Source organism: Patiria miniata, unplaced genomic scaffold (assembly GCF_015706575.1).
Source record: "Patiria miniata isolate m_02_andy unplaced genomic scaffold, ASM1570657v1 HiC_scaffold_6, whole genome shotgun sequence".
Lineage (NCBI taxonomy): Eukaryota > Metazoa > Echinodermata > Asteroidea > Valvatida > Asterinidae > Patiria > Patiria miniata.
This window is the reverse complement of record NW_024037073.1, coordinates 23741209-23762124: the sequence shown is the minus strand read 5'-3', so window position 1 is coordinate 23762124 and position 20916 is coordinate 23741209. Positions and strand designations below refer to the sequence as shown.

General features: G+C 42.9%; 1 pseudogene; it reads left to right on the top strand.

The window, feature by feature from the left end:
* The first annotated feature begins 632 nt into the window (after nt 1–632).
* On the top strand, nt 633–20221 carry LOC119743348 (annotated as a pseudogene).
* Nucleotides 20222–20916: the final 695 nt, after the last annotated feature.

Sequence of the window (20916 nt, the reverse complement as noted above, 5' to 3'; positions counted from 1 at the left end):
TGCTCTCTAAGCATTCAACTCTCGATAATGATAATACAGTTTGTGCTCTATTAGGAGTTCATGATGTTCTCCATGGTGAAGATTTCTCAGGGTCTTTTTGTAATTTTGTATAACAGAATTTAAAGGCAATTGGATGAATTTCACTAAAACCTGGAAATATCCTAGCCTCATGTCTATATGAAAGTAATGGTAAACTGCATGTAGAAAGTTTTGATGGTGGGTGATATTGGTTGGTCATGAGTGAGAGCTCCCTCTTGCGGGGGTTATCGCTGCGGGGGTTATCGCTGCGGGGGTTATCGCGTATCAAACCATAATAACGTCTAGCCCCTAGACTAGGTATGTGGGGCTGTCTGATGAGATAGGCATTGGTGTCTCTGGTTATCACTTATTGCACCATTGGTAAAAACCTAGCCTATTCTATGGCCACACACTGGAGTAATCTCTGTGCTAAGGGCCATACAAATGTGAGCACAGCAAGTTGGTAAAATGATGCATTTTTTTCATGGAAATATTTTGGCCTGATATTTGGCATAGGGGTTCTTTTTACCCAAGCGTCCCACTTTGTGCTGAAACCTCATATGGTTCAATACTTTGAGGTGTGCACTGGAACGTAAATTGTCAAACAATTGGCCATGCACAGCGGCCAATTCAAGATCAACACACAGTCTGGCCTGTATGACTTCACAGACTTTTGTGTGTGTGCAAAAGCAGAATGTTACCTGGAGGTGAGTGGAGGCAATTTTGACCTTTTAACCCTAGAAAATCCATCAGCCCTGCCTGTGCATAAAAACAGCCAGTGCGTCTTATCACGTCCTCTGATGCAAACTGGTTAAGATGTTACTTTTTATTGTCAAAAGAAGTCAATTTGGTATCTTTATTTTTTGTTGGTATTCAGGGAGACATCAGTACCCAGCTCAACAGCTCCACCAGTGATCTTCCTGACCTCACCAGACAGTTTTTTGTGTGGTCTGTTTCAAGTCGATCATTAGGCTCTGTGAATGACTGCTGAATCTACGAGGTATGTAAATGAAATCCGAGGTGGGATATTAGAGGTGAAAATGAACAATTTTTGAGAGGCCATTTTTTTAGGGTCTCTTGCTACCACACTCCAGCGTTACATGTGAATGAATATTATGAGCATGTCAGCTGGAGTTACTCCAGCTAAGTTCTAGGGGTAATTGGCAATGACATAGTCCCATGATGTAACTTAGCTTGAGTAACTTCAGCTCTAATGCCTATCGCATTAGAGCTGGAGTCGAATGTCGGGCAAGTCGACCGTTGAGACAACTCGACTCTGGACAAGTCGACCGTTGAGACAACTCGACCGTTGAGACAAGTCGCCCGGTTTGACAACGTTGGGCCAGCGCGCCCCGCCTGCGAGAACCGCGCCCAGCCCGGCACGCGGGCACGTCGACCGGCGCGGCAAGTGGGCTTACAGGCCCGGCAAAAACAATGCCACCGTGCACGGCGCGGCCACGTTGACCAGGGATAAGTGGGCGCACAGGCCCGGCAAAAACGATGTCACCGTGCACGGTACGGCCACGTTGACCGGGGATAAGTGCACACACAGGCCCGGCAAAAACGATGTCACCGTGCACGGTACAGCCACGTTGACCAGGGATAAGTGGGCGCACAGGCCCGGCAAAAACGATGTCACCGTGCACGGCGCGGCCACATTGACCAGGAATAAGTGCGCGCACAGGCCCGGCAAAAACGATGTCACTGTGCACGGTACGGCCACGTTGACCGGGGATGCGCGTGGCCCGGAAAAACGGACGATGTGCACGGACAATCACGCTGCGCTATATCGGCTCTTTTTTTTTGAGATACAACAAAAAAACTCATGTGTCATAACTCCCAAACGGCGATCAGCCGCCATCAAAATTTCCGGTACAATCCCCAAAACTAGGCCCAAAAACAAGTGAGTCGACTTGACTCAACGGTCGACTTGTCTCAACAGTCGATTTGTCTTTCCATTTATCACACATATGGTCGAGTTGTCTCAATGGTCAAGTTGTCTCAACGGTCGACTTGTCCCGAGTCGAGTTGTCTCAACGGTCGACTTGTCAGACCCCCCTGGAGTCACAACTACGTTAAAAGTACCGGGTCGTAAGAGTCCCGAAATCCCGTACTCTGTATCCCCAGTGCATTACAAAATTCAAGATTCCATAATTCATACCTCGTATTTTTCCAACGCTGGTCGGCCGACCAGCGTTGGAGAAAACTGGCTTTTTTCAAAAACTGCTTGCAAACTCTTTGCTGCAAAAACTGCAAAAACTATTTGCAATTGATTACACACCTGTGAAGGGGTACAAGCCTGCTAGACTGATTCTCTGAACTTACAATTCCCCCAAAGTCTATAAATTCTCCGTTTCATCTGAAGTGGGGTCAGGGAACCAGACTACAAGAAAATGAATGATCTTCTTGGTTTTTCAAGCCCAAAACATGAAACAAGTCATTTTAACAATATTTGCCATAACATACTAATCCTCCAAATCCATTTGTTTCTGAAAATTAAAGCAAAAGCAAATGTTGTACATTCCCTTTAAGTCAAACAAAGAATCCATTCCCCTCTGTAGTATAGCAATGATGTACAACCCTGCCTAACTCAAAACTCTGCTTAAGTCGAATTTTGAACCTGTTCCCTTGAAGTTTGACATATTGAGATTTTACTGTATTTCAATTCTTTTTTTTCCCTGCAGAAATCTGATTTGGATGTTCTCATTGAAGACGGATACTGTGAGCTGGAAATTGTCAAGGCTCTAAGGGTAAGGAGCTTATCCGTTGTCTGTTTACTTGTAGCAGGCCAGTGAGGATGCAGAACGTGGATTGACCTATTGCAGTAGAATTGTGTCAATGCAGCTTGCAATATATTGTCCAATTACAGATTTACGAATGGACACGGAACTCGCAAAATCTGAGACAAACAAAACATAGTGTACAAATATTCCACGGGGTTGTCTAAAGGGGCGTGGCTAACTCGCAAACGGTGACAGGTCAGTTGGGATGAGGTTGTTGAATTTTGCCAGCAAGAGAGAGACATTGCTGATGAGAGTTTTTTTCCCCGTTTTAGTCTGAGCTGCGGGTGAACCAAGAGACGCTGCTGCATCATCTAGGAGAAGCCTGGTCTGCCATGACTGTCTGGACTATACCCCATGCCAAAGAACCTGTCACCCTGACCAACGTCAGCCAAGTCCAACTCAAACTAGGTAGGTCAACAAGACGTGGGACGCTATGGCATGTGGTCTGGAGTATCATATTCAAGTTCTGTAGGTTGTGGGTTCGAGTCCAACCTTGGGTAGCGGTGTCGTGCGTGTGTTCGTGCACATTACCTTTTGACACCCATTGCTTCTCCCCACCCAGAAGTAAATTTTGTTTTTTCACTTTTTTTAACCAGTTCACAGTGAAAATGCTTCGGTGACTGCCAATGCCATGAGCCAGGTTGGAATTCTGAAGAGCAAAATGTAATTTTTCGGTGAGTTTCTTAAATGTTTGTCTTCTCTTTGTGACTGTTTTTCAAAACCGAGCTTTGATAAACCAAAAATACATTGGCAGAACGAATTTGAATTTTGAATTCACATTTGAAACAGACTTTGCTCATTGTATCTTTTCAGTCCTTTGAAAACGTCAGCTGCAAATCGACTTATTTCAACAAAATTATTGTCAATTTTCCATTTTCAGGAAAGAAACTGATGGAGTATATTTTGAAGCCGGTTGTGACATTGTCAAATGTTGCGCCATCAATTAACGTAACTAAAAAGGTTATGTTATTTTCAATTAAGTCTTAAGTTACAAGTGCATTTTTTTTTTTTCATGAGAACAAGAAGACATGAATATTATACAAATTATACAAGTTTATAAGCATACAGAGTTTATAGGCACAGAAAAACAGCTGAGTGTGGGTTTCTCAGTCGGGTTTTGCCAGCAGTTACGTGGAGTGCCGTGGCCTAGTGGTTAATAAGGGCATTTGTTTCGTGGTCTGCGGGTAAAGTTGTGGGTTTGAGTCCAGCCTCAAGGGGTCATGGTGCGTGTGCCCTTGGGCAAGTCACTTTGTCACTCATTGCTTCTCTCCACCCAGGAGTAAATGGGTACCTGTGAGGGCAGAGATGGTTATTGTGATTGATTCTAGCTTCCTTGCGCCTAACAGGTTGCATCGAGCTGTATGTTGGCCAAATTAGCAGGGGTAATAATGATGTACGTGTAGCGCCTTGAGCACCAGACCTGGTGGATTAGGCGCTTTATAAATGCCACTATTATTATTATTAATATTATTGGAAAATTGTGCCAACTTAGTAAACAATGCTGCCTCCTGGCATAGATTTGCTGATGCTTCCTATTGTTGCATCACAATTTAAGCAAATGCTGTCACATAAATTGTAAGCTCTTTGCTGCACTGACTGCTTACGATCTCCCTGTAATGGACACATCCTCTGTTAGCAGAGAATAACATGTTAAGCACTTAGACAAATGCCATAGAGCTGCTATTAAGCAGAAAACATTGCTTACTAAGTTTTTAGTACTAGATTTTTTCTACAACCTGCAGAATTACCCGCAGACCACAAATTCAATGCTCCAGACCGCGAGGCCACAGCACTCCTCAGCAAAACCTTTTTTTGTGCATTTAGTGAATGAATGTGCTAACATCTTCTTTGCAGTCGCAGTCAACCACCGTTGGATTCAAGGTGCTACCCAAGAGCTCTGAGGATCCATCCGATCCCGTAGCTGTATACAAGGGCACACTGGCAATACTGAAAGCACTGAGTGGGCCGTTACTTAGCCTCAAGACAGAGGGTAAAAACAGAGATGAGAACACTACGCTGATGGCTATGCTAGGTAGAGACCATTTCATTGTTTTGTTTTTTTCCCCCACTTTTTGTCTTTCTTTTCCCCATTTTGTCCATATGTTTTGCATACGTTTTCATTCTACAAGTCACTTTGGGAACTTTAATCAACTTTATATTAAGGTCTTTCACGGTAATATGCACTACGCCATCTTGTTCACGGGGCAAAAAGAATGCGCGTTGCTAGACGCGGACCATTTTGGAATGACCGCATGATGACTTGGAAGCGCCAAATGTTTCCATCGACGATGCGTACACAGCAGCGCGTGAAAAATTGCCCCATCAGCAAGATGGCGCATATTACCGTGAAACACCTTATTACAATATTCATTAACCATCATCTGAAGATGCGTGCCAAACACCTTCGTTATCATGCCTTCATCAAGGGTTGTTTGGGTTCATCGTTAGAATCGATTATTCTGATCTTTTAGGCAGTTTTAAGTGTCATTTTTGTAAGTAGATGTTTTAAGTACCAATTTCAGTGTCAGTTTTATGGCTGCTTTTGGAAAATGCAGCGGGTGAAATTATGATGTGACATCGACAGTTGACCATATTGTGTCCGAACAGAAACATTTTCAGGCAAGTTTTTGTTAACCCTAACCTTCCCAAATCCTTCAAAATCCTCTTTGAAAAATGGAGGTTTTTGCAGAATTGAGGCTATATGGCCAAAATGTGCGGCTCTTTTTGGATGATGCACTGTGTCAAGGTCTTGGGTCGGACCTTGTGTTGTTTATGCTCAGCCGTGCATAAATTTAGGCCTAGATTTACACCAGAAATCCTCCCCACTGCTCCAGGATGTCGCTGGCATTGCCTCAACATTTTGACCGTGATTATTGGAGGATTTGGTAGGATTGAGGCAGTAGTCACCCCTCCAAGGACCACATTCAAGAAATGACAGAGGATTTTGCAGGATTGAGGTTGCATCCTAGCAAAAATGCCTAGGGAGTTAATCATTTTGTCCCTCTGACACATAAATTAGGGCGTTAACCAAATGTTTCTTTGATCTTTACAGGAGAACACATCTGGCCAGAGCTGTCCAAGTGTATCATCACACATTGTCTGGTGCACTCGATACCCACAAGCAGCTCAAAGGTAGCCACACAGGATTACTCTCTTCAAGACAATTGTTTCAGGGTTTAGGTTAAAACAAAATCAACATCATTTCCTTAAAGATTTGTTGTCTGTATCGTCATCTCTGAATTAAAGGGACACTGCGTCCTGGAACAGCCCAATTGGGCTAACACGCTTTGAACAAAATGATGTTACTTTTAAAAGTAGGATATAAACATTCACACGGCTATCCTTTAAAAACTGGGCGTTTTTGTGTTATTCTTGTATTATGCATGCGAAAACGACTTTCGGGTCCAATTTTCGACCCCCAAAAGTCGAGCTGTTTGGGTACTACCGTAATTTCCTGCGGATAAGACGCGTCTTATCTGACTTTCTAGACCACAAAAACATCGCTGCGCCTTATCTACAGGTGCGCCTTATCTGGTGTCGCTTGAGTTCAAAGTGACGGTCTTTGTGTGAAGAATTCTTTCAATGCCGCAATCAATAATGCGGTCAACCGAGGCTCAACTCTCCAGACATTGTGACCGTATTTTCATTCCAACAATGCCGCGATGTGTTGATCCCCCATGATCGTGCTTTCCTTCCAACAATGCCGCAATGCGTTGATCCCCCTTAGTGATCGTGCTTTCGTTCCAACAATGCCGTCATACAAACGTTTTTCTTTGTGGCCGTTTTTTCATTCCGAAAATGCTGCAATCAGAATTACTTAAACGTTTGGAAATCGCATTCACTCAAGTTCTATTGTGTGAACGTTGAGGGTGTTTATTGTACAGGATATCTTCGAAGTCTGCAAGCCTGAAGATCAAGATGAAAACAGTGCGAGTCGGTAAAAGCGGCTCAGGAAAGCGTACTTCCGGCCCGAGCGCCATGTTATGCATACAGAGACCGCGCGAACCTCAGTGCACGTGTGGCCGAACATTTTGTAGAAACACGCTGCGGTGTATCATCAAGTCCGAGCGGTAAAATCTCGTTAAAATATATATTTCAACGGACAAATACATACACAGTGAAGAGAGATCACGTTCTGAGAATTAATTTGCGGAAATTCTCTTTCTCCACCGATGTATGTTATTTTCTACGATCCAAATTCGTCCTGATACGCTACTGTAGTCATGCACGGAACATCATGGTCCGGTACCGTATGTAGGCCGTAGTCACTGGTTCCTGGCCCACATCATAGCTTCGATTCTGTAAGCATGCGATGGGAACCAACGAATACTGATGGCACTGCTGCCGCACGGAATATCGTACAGCGGCATGGCTTCGACGACGTGCATCACAAATGCGTCAGAATTACAGGCCTTTTCGTCAAGATTTAGCGTGTCAAGATGAAATAATATCGTGTAAACGATTATGTTGTGCATGCAAATGGCGTGTGTAATATTACTGTGCGTATCGGCGGCTGAAAATGTGATCGGCAATTTGTTTTCTGTGTACGGTGAGTAATTATACTGACACTGTGACAGCTCGGTTACTTCTCCCACGCGGTCTGGGTAAATTTTCCCGTGTCGAAAGTCCAAGTGCGGACAGTGGTCACATTTGACCATTTCTCATTTTACTATCGTCTCGGTAAAACCTTCCAAAAAAAAAGTCCAGTGCGGACACGGCTTAATTCATCCTCCGAATAGTGTGATCGTTCTAAGGCAACACAATGGCCCCTTTGTGGCGATGTACCGACACCGGGTGACGCCTGGTGTTCTTCTGTGTGCGGTCAAACATGCGTCTTATGCGGCGGTGCGCCTTATCTGTTGGCGTTTGAATTTTTTTTGGGTGATTTTAGGGACCTGCGCCTTATCCGCCGCGCGCCTTATCCGCAGGAAATTACGGTAGTTGTGATTCCATCCATAAAGTGTTTGCCTTTTGCGGACGTGTAAGAAACCACATTTTGGGCATTGGTGATTGGTCACCGCTGTTCATGAGCATATGGTGCTGTATGTCAATACACTGAAAACGACAGGAAGAGTGTATTCGTACTCCGTCGTGTCTGATGTAAACAACCAATTTCTTTTTGTCTATTCCCAGGAACACTATTACATTAGGTTGGTTTCCTTTCAACCAGATGTTTGAAATACAGTAAACTCCGGCTAAACCGACATCGTATAAACCGTCCTATCGCTTAAATCGGCCGTCTGAGGACAGTCCCGATTGTCTCTAATGCATTTCCATTGACATTTTTATTTCTAAGTCGGCCTTTGTAAGCTGCCATTTTGCCTGTGTCGGCGTGTTACTTTCAGTCCCATTTCCTCAAAACCACAAACATTTCTCTGTATAAGTCGGCATCGTGCTCTGCGGTTTGCAAGAAGTGTCGAGTGAAAAGTCCCACACACTACGAACTGACATCTGTTTATCAATGGCATGGCCCGTGATTGATGCATCGGCCAGCACGTGTACACTAATCGCACTTGTACACTGTTTCATGCACAGTCTGTACATTGTGTGCATCGTTCGCTTACACGTGCGCGATCAAAAAGGGGTTTTCCTGATAGCACATCAATACCAGTACCCCCTCTCGACTGCAGGCATGTGCTTTGTTCATTTTGGGGGTCCCCTTATTGTACCAGCACGTACGTGCACAATGTACACTACATGTACATGGACGTACAGTATGCAAGTGATCTGTATATCGTACCACTGTTAACGCTAGCCGGCCGCGCCGTCCTTGCTTGGTACGTACGTACATGTACATGCATGACTTTCTGTGATCAATACCACAGCCTGTTTGTGATGATAAACATTGAGGATCTATTTGCTGGAATCAACCATGGATGTAGAAATAAAAGAGGGTAAATCAAATCCTTTGAATTTTAGCCATGAATCTTGTTTGCATGATCCAGATAAAGATGCGCATGGGCCATTAATTCAATCTATTTTTTTCACTCCGTGATTTAATTTGTGTATTTGTGTAAGTCGGCAAAATGACGACTTGCAGCAGAAGCCGACATTCGCGTAAGTCGTCACAAATTCTCTGGTCCCCAGAGTGCCGTCTTAGCCGGAGTTTACTGTATGATAAGTAAACAATCCAAAACCTGAAATTTTCGGGGATTTCAGGACCTAGTGCCCCTTTAAAGTTTATTTTATTGGAATATTATTTGAAAATCTTAAATGGAAAATTTGAGGGGACAAAAAGTGTTCTAGAAATTAAAACACTGAAAATCGAACCGGGAGGTTTTCAGTGATGGAATTGTGCCAATTTGGTAGAAACAATAAAATTCACTTGTGATTTTGTGGTGTATATGAATAAAAAAAAGAAAGAAGTCTGCACATTTAATGCTGTGTAGTGAATATTCATGTTTGAAAATGTATTTACAGAAATAGTGTATGATAACATTTGTTAATTTGTTTATTTTATCATATTCACCATTTTAGCTCAATGAATACAAAGCTGTCATCACGGCTACCGAGGGATTTGAAGCTTCTCTACGGAAAACAGGTCAGTCAGCAGTTACAGAATACAGAATATTTATATAATATTGGATGGCTTTGAGGTGGATACAAGAATATATTGCATGAGCTATGACAATATTGCACGAGTCGAAGACAATATATTCTTGTATCCCCCTCCCCAAAAAAGCCATCCAATATTATTATTTTTTATATCGAGCTGACTTAATTCGCTAGAAATACAATTCAAGACACTATCTTCATTTTGCCTGTTTCGTCAAACTATTTGAAGCTGCCATTGTAATTGTTGACAACAGTGCGCGTATATCTGACCTGCTGCGCGCATGCATGCTCGCTGCGTGGGTGTCTTTGTTCAACGGTACCGCGCACTACGCTCTGTTGAGTGGTTGACAACTGTGAGTTTGCAGCGAAAATGCCTGGATGAGGGCGCGCCGGAGAATTTCCAAATTATTGCTATCTTGGTTCGTTTCACAAAAGCAAACAATACGCTGATTTATTTTTGACCGCTGGAAGCCTCATATAAATAATAAAATAAAACACTGCCTGGAAGCTAAATATTTGAAATAGCAGAGAATTTCTCTTATTCAGGGTTTATTGCAGAAACTGCTTCTCCACTGCTGACCTACGCCAGAGATGTCAATGTCCACTTTGCTAACAAAAAGGTGAATTCTTTTTTTTAAGGTACTTCTCAATATGTTGTGGCAACATTTCTTTAATAGCAACATTCAGTTTGTTTGGACTTGTGACTGGACTTGTGACTGGACTTGTGACTGGACTTGTGACTGGACTTGTGACTGGATTTGTGACTGGATTTGTGACTGGACTTGTGACTGGACTTGTGACTGGTCTTGTGACTGGACTTGTGATTTACTTGTGACTGGACTTGTGACTGGACTTGTGACTGGACTTGTGACTGGACTTGTGATCATGGGCGTCGCGAGGGGGGGGGGGCAAGGGGGGGCACTTGCCCCCCCCCTGGAAAAGCAAAAAAAAAAAAAAAAAAAAAAAAAAAGAAGAAAAAAAAGGGAAAAAAAGAAAAGAAAAAGAGGCGGGAAGACAAAGTGGTGTAATTTTAATGAGTTGGGGGGGGGGCAAAATGTCCCTGCCCCCCTCTAAAACTGATAAATCGAGAATGTGTTGAGAAATACAAGCATTTTTTGGCAAAAAATGTTTTGCCCCCCTCTAGAAAAAATCCTGGCGACGCCCATGCTTGTGATGTACTTGACTACATCCCTGACATTGTTTATGTTTGGTTTATTTCCTTTTTGCAAGTGTCAAGAGCTGATAGTTGAGGCCCGCAAGCTGATGAAGAGAGAGCTGCACAATACAAAGAGAGTCGGTACAATGAAGGTTGACAACAAGAACGTCAAAGATCAAAAACAAGATGCCAAGGTTAGAATTTGTTGGAAATTGTGCGCTTCAAGACTAAACTGGATATGATTTTGTCATTCTAATCAGCCTTTAAGAGTTCTTGCAAGTTTAAAACATTAATTGAAATATTTATTGTTGAAATGTGTTGAATGAACTTATCATATTAAATTCAATTCAAATTCAATTTCACTTGAGGACACTTGCAATGCATATTTTTTTACTTCTTTCAGGACAAGTGCCACGTGAGTGAGGGTATCTTTGCACTGCCTGAGTGTGCAGTCAGTGAAAGCATAGAGTGTCTTGTTAATCTAGCCTACCAGACATTACAAGAAGCTGCTAGTAATACAGCACAATGGTGAGTTGGAAAATGGGTCCATCTGGCTTTGCATTTTCATTAATTAATTTGGGGAGCTAATCATCCTTACTCGCAGCAGAAGCTGAATTGTGAAGGACGCGGCTACAACGTGGTTGAGCCGAAGGCATGTTATGTACAAGCGCCTCAAGCAGCCGTCGTATGACCCTCGTGGCACAGGAGAGAATTAATGAGCAACTCTACTCACATATTACCCGATCCGGGAATTGAACCCAGGCCACAGCGGTGAGAGGCAAGTGCTTTACGCACTGCGCCACCCATGCCAACTGCCTGATCTGATGTGTTTATGCTGTTCTAACCATAGTAAAGTGAAGTCTGTCGTGAGCCAATATGGCCCATCAGGCTGGTGTTTACCTCCGGTTTCAGTAGCATGAAACGACTGAGAAAATGTATGTTTCCCACTGGATGGGATGCTAGTTCATCGCAGGTTACTCCCCAGCTAATGCCAGTACCTGTTTATACTCCTGGGTGGAGAGAGGCAAGTGGGGGTGAAGTGGCTTGCCCACGGACACAACATATGGCCAGCAGCTGGATTGGAATCTCTGACCCTCTGATCATGAGTCACGAACCCAAACCACTTGGCTGCACTTGTCCCAAGTCATGTGAAAAAGCAAAAGTGCCTTTTGTCCAAGCAAATTGAATTGTGTTGAACAAAATGTCAGTGTACACAATATATTCAACCTCAACCTACATAGTGTAAAGGATTTCTGCTAATGTCTTATTTTTATGTTTGCAGTGCCATCCAGCTGTTTTACACAGTGCAAAACATGTTTGAGATATTTTGTGATGTCGTACCCACATACCACAGAGATAGTCTGGTGAGTCAACTTCTGGACTTTTTCAAACGGTCATTTAGTAATACTGAATTTCATTATCATCTGCTAAATGGCATAGTTGCTCAAAACAATTTGTCTGAAATGCATAGATAGGTGCTCAAAGATTGTATTAGAGATTAGTCATGTACCATTAGGGGGAAAAAGAAGACTTTTTCAGTGTGTAGTTTTTCTTCAAAATGATAACATGCCGGATGTTTCAATTGTTCGGGTGCACCACAGAGTGACAAATCGTCTATGGACTTTGTGCACACGATATATCACTTTGTGGTGCAACTGACAAATTTTATGGGAAGATTTTGTACCATTACTAATTTTTCACTGAGTAATTTTTGTAAATTTTTTGGCCAGTTTGTTTTGAACAAATGAACGATTAATAGAGTCCAAGTCTGTGTCATGAAAATGTGAACATTCACATAGTCAGAAGTGAACCTGAGTAGTCACTTAAGGCCTTTTTAAACTAGAGCCTCTCAACCCGGGTTGAAAATCTCAACCTGTCAACTGTGATCCAATGAAGATCCAAATTTTGCAAAAGCAAATTCTACTCGTGTTGGAAATACAATAGCCAAATATGAATTCACAAGGTCGTAACTCCATTCTGCAACAAAGTCATATCTCGCGCGAGTAAAAACGTTGTATCTCGAGGTCCGTTGACTTTGTGTGTTACATCCGGCTTATTTTAAGTGAGATACGACCTTTTGACGTTCTGAAACTCGCGTTTTTCGTACGGCCCATTTTAGGAGATACGACCTTGTTGCACGAACTCGACGAATTGCTAACTTGGGTTGTTAATGGCACATAGGGACATTTGCAATTATCCCGAAACATACCTATCGATTTAACGAGAAAATCCTAGCTCAAAGTGAAGATAGGACCGGTACCAAATAACTTGGAACTATTCTGCCTGGTATCATTTAGAAGAAAATAATCATTGAAGGTGCTTTTAGAAAGTGTGCCCGCTGGCACATATTTTTCATGTGTTAGCAATGAAATCCAGTTATGAGACCCCTAAAATTGTGCAAACATTTTCTCTGTTTTCTCAAAATGTATAGTAACCACTGAGCTGAAATGTCAACAAGTTAGTTGTTATGAACCCTTCTTAAGATTTTGAGCAATATTGAGCCCCCCCCAAAAAAAAAATTGCACCAAAGGCAAATATTCCCATATTCCTTAAACCAGTTCATGCCGGACGCCTTGTATACACGCAAAGATGACAGATAAACACACAGGGAGCAAGGCCGGAAATATCTGTCAGCGACCCGCTTGCAGCAAGCGAGGCCAGAAATATGAGTGTGCTGCCCGAGGGTGACGGCTTCAACCCGCCTGGCTTGAGGTTGAGTGAAAATATATCCCGCTCTTCGTTCCGTTCTTGTCAAAATAATTTCAACTTGAACTTGTTAAAGCAAGGATGAAATCAACAACCAAAGTAATATTGATATTGTCTTACAATTGCTTTACAGAAATCTTGACTTCTGCATTATTTTTTCTCATTTTTCTTGTGAAACAGCAAAAGCTACCCCAGGTGTGCCCACTCCACCACAACAACTGCATGTACATCGCCCATCACCTGTTGATGCTGGGCCATCAGTATCGTCAATCCTTACCCCCGCCCCTCTGTGACGGCACGTCCACGTTTGTCGACCTAATTTCTGTCTTCAGGAAGCTGGCATCCGAATGTTTCTTGGCTCACATGGTAAAAAAAATAGCAGCCTATTTTTTTCTCATTTGTACCCAGTCAACACATGTTGGGTTTCTACTGTACCTCCCAATATTTCAGTCGGACTAATCTTCAGCACTGAGTTTTTAGCAGCGGCTAGCAGCTCAACAAATCATCATGTCTCTCCGTTAGTCCGTTCGCTAGTTAGTTCGTTCGTTTGTTAGTTAGTACCAAACGTTGACATTGTCTGTTGCTCCTACATACTTGGACAGATTTTAACCCAACTTTGTCAAAAGTATCAGTAGCCCAGCCCCACCATGTCACATGACCAAACTGGGGTTAAAGGTCATCATGGGGTCAAGGTTAAGATATTGTCGAATTCCAAATAAGCTCAAATGACAAAAGTAGCGCTGTCAACATGTTGGTTGTGGGTCAAACATTAAAAAATGTCCCTGGTGTCCTCTTCATCTGACCTACAGCTATGGGGTAAAAGGTCAAAATAAGTTGCACATGCATTTGTTGGCCCGCAGCCTCCAAGATCCGAACGAGCTTGTTTAATTATTGATGTAGAACTTAGCCGCTTGTTAACCCTAACACTGTACATCAGGTGTAATCCTCTGTGGGACCTTGCTGCACTGAGCCACCAACACCATTGCATAGACGGCCAATTCTAAAACAATCCAAGCTAGTCTCATTGAAAAATGCCACAGTTGTATCCTGCTGCATTCAGTGACCACAGACTCTGAGGCAGTTTTGACTGGAGATTTTTGACCTGATAGATCTTGCTGAAAGACCAGACATGTCATTTTGACAAGTGTTACACATTGCTGCATTTAGCAGGGTTTCTAGCCTGACTACCCTGGAGGGTTAGGGTTGAGGCCAGTGTATCTTTCTTGGATTCGCCAATCCTAAGTTTTGACATCACAGCAGGTATTCTTGCTGCAGATCGCAGGAGTTGCAGATCAAGTCACCTGCAGCGAATTTGGCTTTGAATGTTATGTGATGTCAAATGTGCACATTCAAGCAAAATAACCTTCCTGATCGTGTTATTGTTACCGCTTCTATGTTGCAGAGAATTCAGCGAGATCAATTAGTGGAGAGTCTGTCTGGTGCTGAGGGCTTTGACCAAGTAGCGACTGACGACAACTTCTTGGCGTGTGAGAGGGCCATTAAACAAGTAGGTTCGGCAACAATCCAACATTTTAGGCCAAGTGAAAAATAAACCAGTTTCTTGCCATGGCCCACTTAGGTTTTTCCTGCTCGCTTCCTTTGTTGTGTTGTTTTTATTCATATATTTACAAAATAAGTTACAAATGTATTGTCAATGTATTTGTTTCTAATGAAATTGTACCTTTGTAGAAGGGGTGACAGCTCCTTCAGACACAATTTTGTACCAGCAAAAGAGTCGAGAAAATGCATCAATCAATTCATCATCTTGGAAAATCAACCATCTTGGGGGGGGGGGGGGCGCCTCCTTAATTTTTTTTCAAAGCCTCGGATGATAAACTATTTTTGTTTTTTTTACTCGGCCTTATCTAGGACTTGGATTTCCACATAAGAATATTCAAATATTCAATTTTGTTGATAAATATGAAGTCAAAGTAAAGTTTCACCTCTGCCTTTTGGCTAGGAATCTTCCCAAATCCTTTAAACAAATCCTCCATTTTGAATTTCTGAAAATTACAGGAAAAGCAAATGTTGTATATTAAGCCTTTAACAGGCACGATTTTGTCTGAAATCAGACCTTTTGAATCTGAGAGAAAGACATTACCGGTCTCGAAAGGAATGCATCTTTCAGAGGCAATCTGATCCCTGTCTTTATCCCAATGCAGGTTGTCCATCAGTTGGGTCACCTCCAGCGAGTCTGGACCGACATCCTCCCCAGTAACATCTACACCAAGGCCATGTCTACACTCATCAACACGGTACTCATCAGGGATGTGATTTCTCCGGTTTTATCCGGAAATCCGGTTTTTTGGGCCTCAAAAGTCCACCAACGTGAATCGTGTGAATCCGTTGAGAAAATAGGGGGGTAGTAATGTGCTAATTAATTATTCATAATGAGTTTTGCTTGCCGAAATATCCGAAATTTACTTACGAGTTACGGACATAAACTTCGCCGATATGTATGCCGCACGCACATATTGAACACCCAATGTGAGAACGAAGTTGAAGACCATGCGGTTGCCATTAGTGCGATTATGTGATTTTTCGCTCGGGGCCGAGGTTGTGGTTATGCAGGTCTAGTTCCTGTGTCGGTACTTGAGATGCACGTGTTGCGCTGGTCAGGTGTGCAGACGAGTGCAGCATGGTACACTGGTACCCTTCGCGCGCTAACAGAATCAATGCTATGATGAAGGATCGGAACCAGTGACTACTGCAAGTATACTCACGTCACAGGTTCGTTTTCCGTGCGGAATCAATCGGCCGAAGTTGGATCGTAAAAATAGTAAAACGACCATCGATGGAAAAAGAGGATTTCTGGAAATTAATTCACAGAACGTGATCTTCATTTTCTGTGTATGTATTTTCCATTGAAATGACGAGATTGCAAAACTCGAGCCTGTGGAGAAACATCGTAGCGTGTTTCTGCAGTCCGGCAGAATTTTCGGCCACACGGGATGGGCCGTTCACAGTGCAGCAATCCACACTGATACCGCGCCGGGCCGGCCGTGTGTACGGCGCGATGTACGGCCGGCCAGACTGAATGTTTGCGGCGCTAGCGGCCATGATGTACGTTAAGCATAATTGTGGAATGACCCACCTCAAATATATTTTTAAGTAGGTGAGGCAAGTTTTAATCACTTTTGATGGCTAGTCTTGATAATTTTTGTTGCGCAAATGAGAATAATCCAGGCACAAAATACATGGAATATAAACGATTCCTTGCTTTACTACAAATATAGAAATGGTTAAATAATTTTTTCCAACAATACTACCGACGCTATTTTGATAGGCATAATATCGGAAGCAGAAGTGATTTAAGTTTACAATTTTGATTTTTTTTTACAAAAAAAATACAAGATCTCCTCTGAAATGCTCTAAAATGCACCAGAAAGCTTCTAAAGTTCGAAAATTTTCGGGGCCCTTTAGCGGGCCCCGAACCCACGCCGTGGCTTCGCGGGTTGTTGTATCACAACAAAAATTCCCCCACAGGTTTGAAAAAATCCTGGGGAGAACAGCATGGTTCTCAACTTTTGAGTACAGAAAAAACTTTATTAGAACAAGAGTACATTTTAACAAATAAGGGAAAATTCTTCATAAAATTACAACAAATTCTGCTTCAGAATTTAAGAGGAAAGTGCCCAGTAATTGCCTCAGATTGCACCACAGAGCATCTAAAATCAAAAATTTTCCGGGGCCCTTAAGCGGGCCCCGGACCCCACATCCTAACGGCTTCGCGCTTCGCGCTCGCCGGGGTTTGCACTTCAAGCATAAAATTTTCAGGTTTTTTTGTTACAGACCAATCACATCCCTGACTCATGCACATCGTGGAGAAAGTCTCGTCACTTGAGGTGAGAAGATCCCTAAAGTATTTGACTGTTTCATGCAGGTATGTCGTAAAGAACACACAACTGATTGAATTCTGTGCAAACCTCTGGCGTCTTGGCATGGGCGTCAGGCGCCGTTGGCAATGCATTAGATTGTCCCTCCCAGTGGTCTCCCTGAACTCTCCTTTCGTAAGTGTGGAGGTGGTACTTGTGCATGGAGTGCATAGGCTGCCAACAAATTCCTGACTCAGCATGTCTTAGGGACTATTGTTAAGCTGTGGCAGGAGCTTCTACATGTCACTTGGTGGTCAGTTGGTCGGTCTGTCTGTCTGTCCCCAAAAATTGACAAAAACTATTTGACCAAAAATTGACAAAATGCCATGCCGTTGTCAGTAAATGCACTCTTGACAAAAGTTATCGGAAAACGAGGTTTGTCTCGATCGATGCGTATGCGCATCTATTTTGCATATGTCTGTCCTCGGAAAATTGAGCAAACGCTAGCTCCCTAAGTTTCCAATATAATGTAACTACAACATTTTCGCAAACAAAAACAGTGATATAGTTAACAAAAATTGTTTGTAACATTTTGTAAAGTTGTTTATGAACATTTTGTAAAATGGAGGCAAGATAATGCTTAATAATGTTAATAGTCACGTAGTGTGTAGCCCGCTATTTTGATGGGAAACTTAGGGGGCTTATTTTGGTCAATTTTCAGCTCGTGATTTTCACGTGAGACGGCTGCCCGGGCTTGTTTTTATGCACAATCATTTCATGCAAGGTGACCAGAGCTTATTGTGCACTCACACTTGTTTCGTCTGTGATATCCTTGTGGAATACTGCCACTAATTGGTTAGAACATTTTTGTTGTTGCTCAACTTGACAGGACATCTCAGCTGATGATGCGCAGCAGTTATATTTGTTACTCTCGGGACTGCAAGACAGAATTCCACACTTGATCAAACCAGGAGAAGATGAGGTAAGAAAGCAATTCCTGAATCTAATTTGTTTGTTGTTGCAGAATTTGTTGATAAGATGTTAGGTGGCCCACGAAGTGATGTATATCATGTGTTGAATAATGCACAGTATGTGGCTTTGTGCATACCAAACATAAACACAAATGTGTTTTTTTTTGTTTTTAACAAGCACATTCTGTTGAATGCAAACAACATATTACCGTTGAGAGGTGCATTATTTCACATTAAAAAAATGAATCACTGTGTTTTTTGTTAGGTGTGTAGCAGACTACTCCATAGCTTAGAAAAGTGTATGATCTCTGTATATATAGTTGCAGAGGATGGACACGACCGATAATGCATTGCTTGAACGATACGTGATTACCATTGCAAGCTTATGCTTCATTTGCTCATAAATTGCCCACAAATCCACTTGTCAAACAACTAGAAATGCATGGGCGTCGCAAGGGGGGGGGGCAAGGGGGGCACTTGCCCCCCCCCCCCTCCCCGGAAAAGAAAAACAAAAAACAAAAAAAAGGAAGAAAAAAAAGAAAAAAAAGAAAAGAAAAAGAGGCGCGAAGACAAAGTGTTGTGTAAATGTAATGAGTTGGGGGGGGGGGTGGCAAATTGTCCCTGCCCCCCTCTAAAACTGATAAATCGAGAATGTGTTGAGAAATAAAAGCATTTTGGGGCAAAAAAAATTTTGCCCCCCTCTAGAAAAAATCCTGGCGACGCCCATGTAGAAGTGTATTCCTTATTGTAAAGGAGGTTTACTGTTCGTATTTGGATTGATGCGTAGGAACCAGTTTTGGTGCAGAGTACCGTTGATCAGTGGATGTCATTCAGCGAGATGCTGTTAATGTTAGACGCCAGCATGCAAGATATTGTTGACAGGTGGGCGGAGGGCAAGGTGAGATACAACACAAATCAGATTCAAATTATAAGCTGGAAAATTCTTTCAGGTTGAACAAAGAAATTGACTGGAGTGGGGTTTGGACCAGTGACCTTCGGATTGTCGTTCCAGTGCTCGATCAACTGAACTATCTAGCCCTATGCTGGCAGTTCCCCATTTGTAATAAAAAAAGTTGTATCTTGTCTGAGTGATCCCCATTTGGTATTTGTAGGTTTGCAGCATTGCTCATGTTGCTAGCATCGTGACTTAGGGCGTGATCCCTGGCTACATGGTATATGTGGGATTATGGCTTCTGACTAGCACCCCTTGAACAAAGACATTGACAAACCACCAACATTGGGCTGGATAGCTCAGTTGGTAGAGCACCGGAACGGCAATCCGGAGGTCACAGGTTCAACCCCTGCTCTTTGCTCAACTTTAAAATTAAAAACATTGTTTATGTTGGGAACTCCTCTTCTTGTCTAGTTGCTCTTTAAACATTTGAGACTGTGATTCTCTCCGTCATTCCAGGGACCACTCGCTATGGTGTTCAGCGCCAGTGACGTGAAGAGCCTGATACAGGCCATCTTCCAGAACACCGACAGACAAGCCACAGCGCTCGCCAAAATCAGATAGGACCAGCCGGGAAAGTAAGCTGAGTTCAAGGCATATAGGATCATTTGCCATCATTTCATGAACTGGACCAAATTTAAGGGCTAATAATTTATAGCTGACGTCGTTCCACTGAGCTGTTCAATGTATTGTGTCTCCATGCTGAAAAACCACGAAAAAAAGCTGTTCTTTTTCATCCCTCAAAGTGCAGTTTGTAGAATCTGTCATGCATAGAACCCATAGGTCACAGGGAGTGCCTGAGTGCCAGCTCTGTCAGGGGAAAGTAATGCACAGATATATGTAGTGTACCCAAGTATATGCATGAAGTCAACAGCCAACTCACAGCTGTTTAACAGATGTAGTATTTTAGATAACTGTCTGTTCTCAGCGATGGTTGGGTCTGTATGATAGGCAGAGTGTGATATGGACCATGGTATATGAGATATTATCTTCAAATAAACTTGAATCCTCGATCCTGATTGGTGAATCCATGGCAACAAGCCGTGCTACATATAACAATGTAGCACGGCCACAGTCCATACTGCACTCCGCATATTGCACTATTCTAAGATGCGCGCGCCATTCCATACGAACATGAACAGCGGCATGTGTGTTTCATCTTACTGTGCCTCAAGTTTGCTTAAAGATGAATTTGTTATCGCGCTCACGTTTGTGGAACACAAAAAATGCAGTGCGTCTGTGTCCCACATACCACTCAGCCGAATGTGGGACACAGACACACTGCATTATTCCGTGTTCCACTCGCACTCGCGGGATAACTAATAATACCACATTGTTGCCATGGATCGACCAATCAGGAACTAGTCATGGCGCCTTTCATTTGCAAACATCAAAAACCAAAACTGCCAAGTTATTATGAAATATCTTGACTGTTAGTGAATAATAGTCTCAAGCATCCTGTGAAATCACGGCACCTGGTGTGCTGTCATTTTCAAGAAAAGTGGGATTTTGTATCAATTTCCACCGATGGTCGGCCCTGTTTGAGAGAGAAGCTTGACTTTCTGTCTGTTCCCATCCATCTACTGTTGCCGTATACCTAGATGTAGAACAAAAAGATATATTGCAATAGCTTTTTTTCCCACGTGCTGCATCTCCTTGGAATTCTTTGCTTGGTGCTTATTTCCCTCCAACCTATGATCTGTCCTGCTTCAAGAGGCCCTTCAAGGGCGTTGGATTGGTGGTCTGCGGGTAAAGCTGCAGGTTGTGGGTTTGAGTCCAGCCTGGGGTCATGGTGGGTGTGCCCTTGGGCAAGGCACCTTGTCACTAATTGCTTCTCTCCCACCCAGGAGTAATAGGCTATCAGCTTTGGTCCAAAAAATGGGCCACCGGTACCAGACGATTGAAAAGAGCAATGCTCATAGCGATTTTTTGAAAGGCATATCTAGAGTTGGAGAATGTG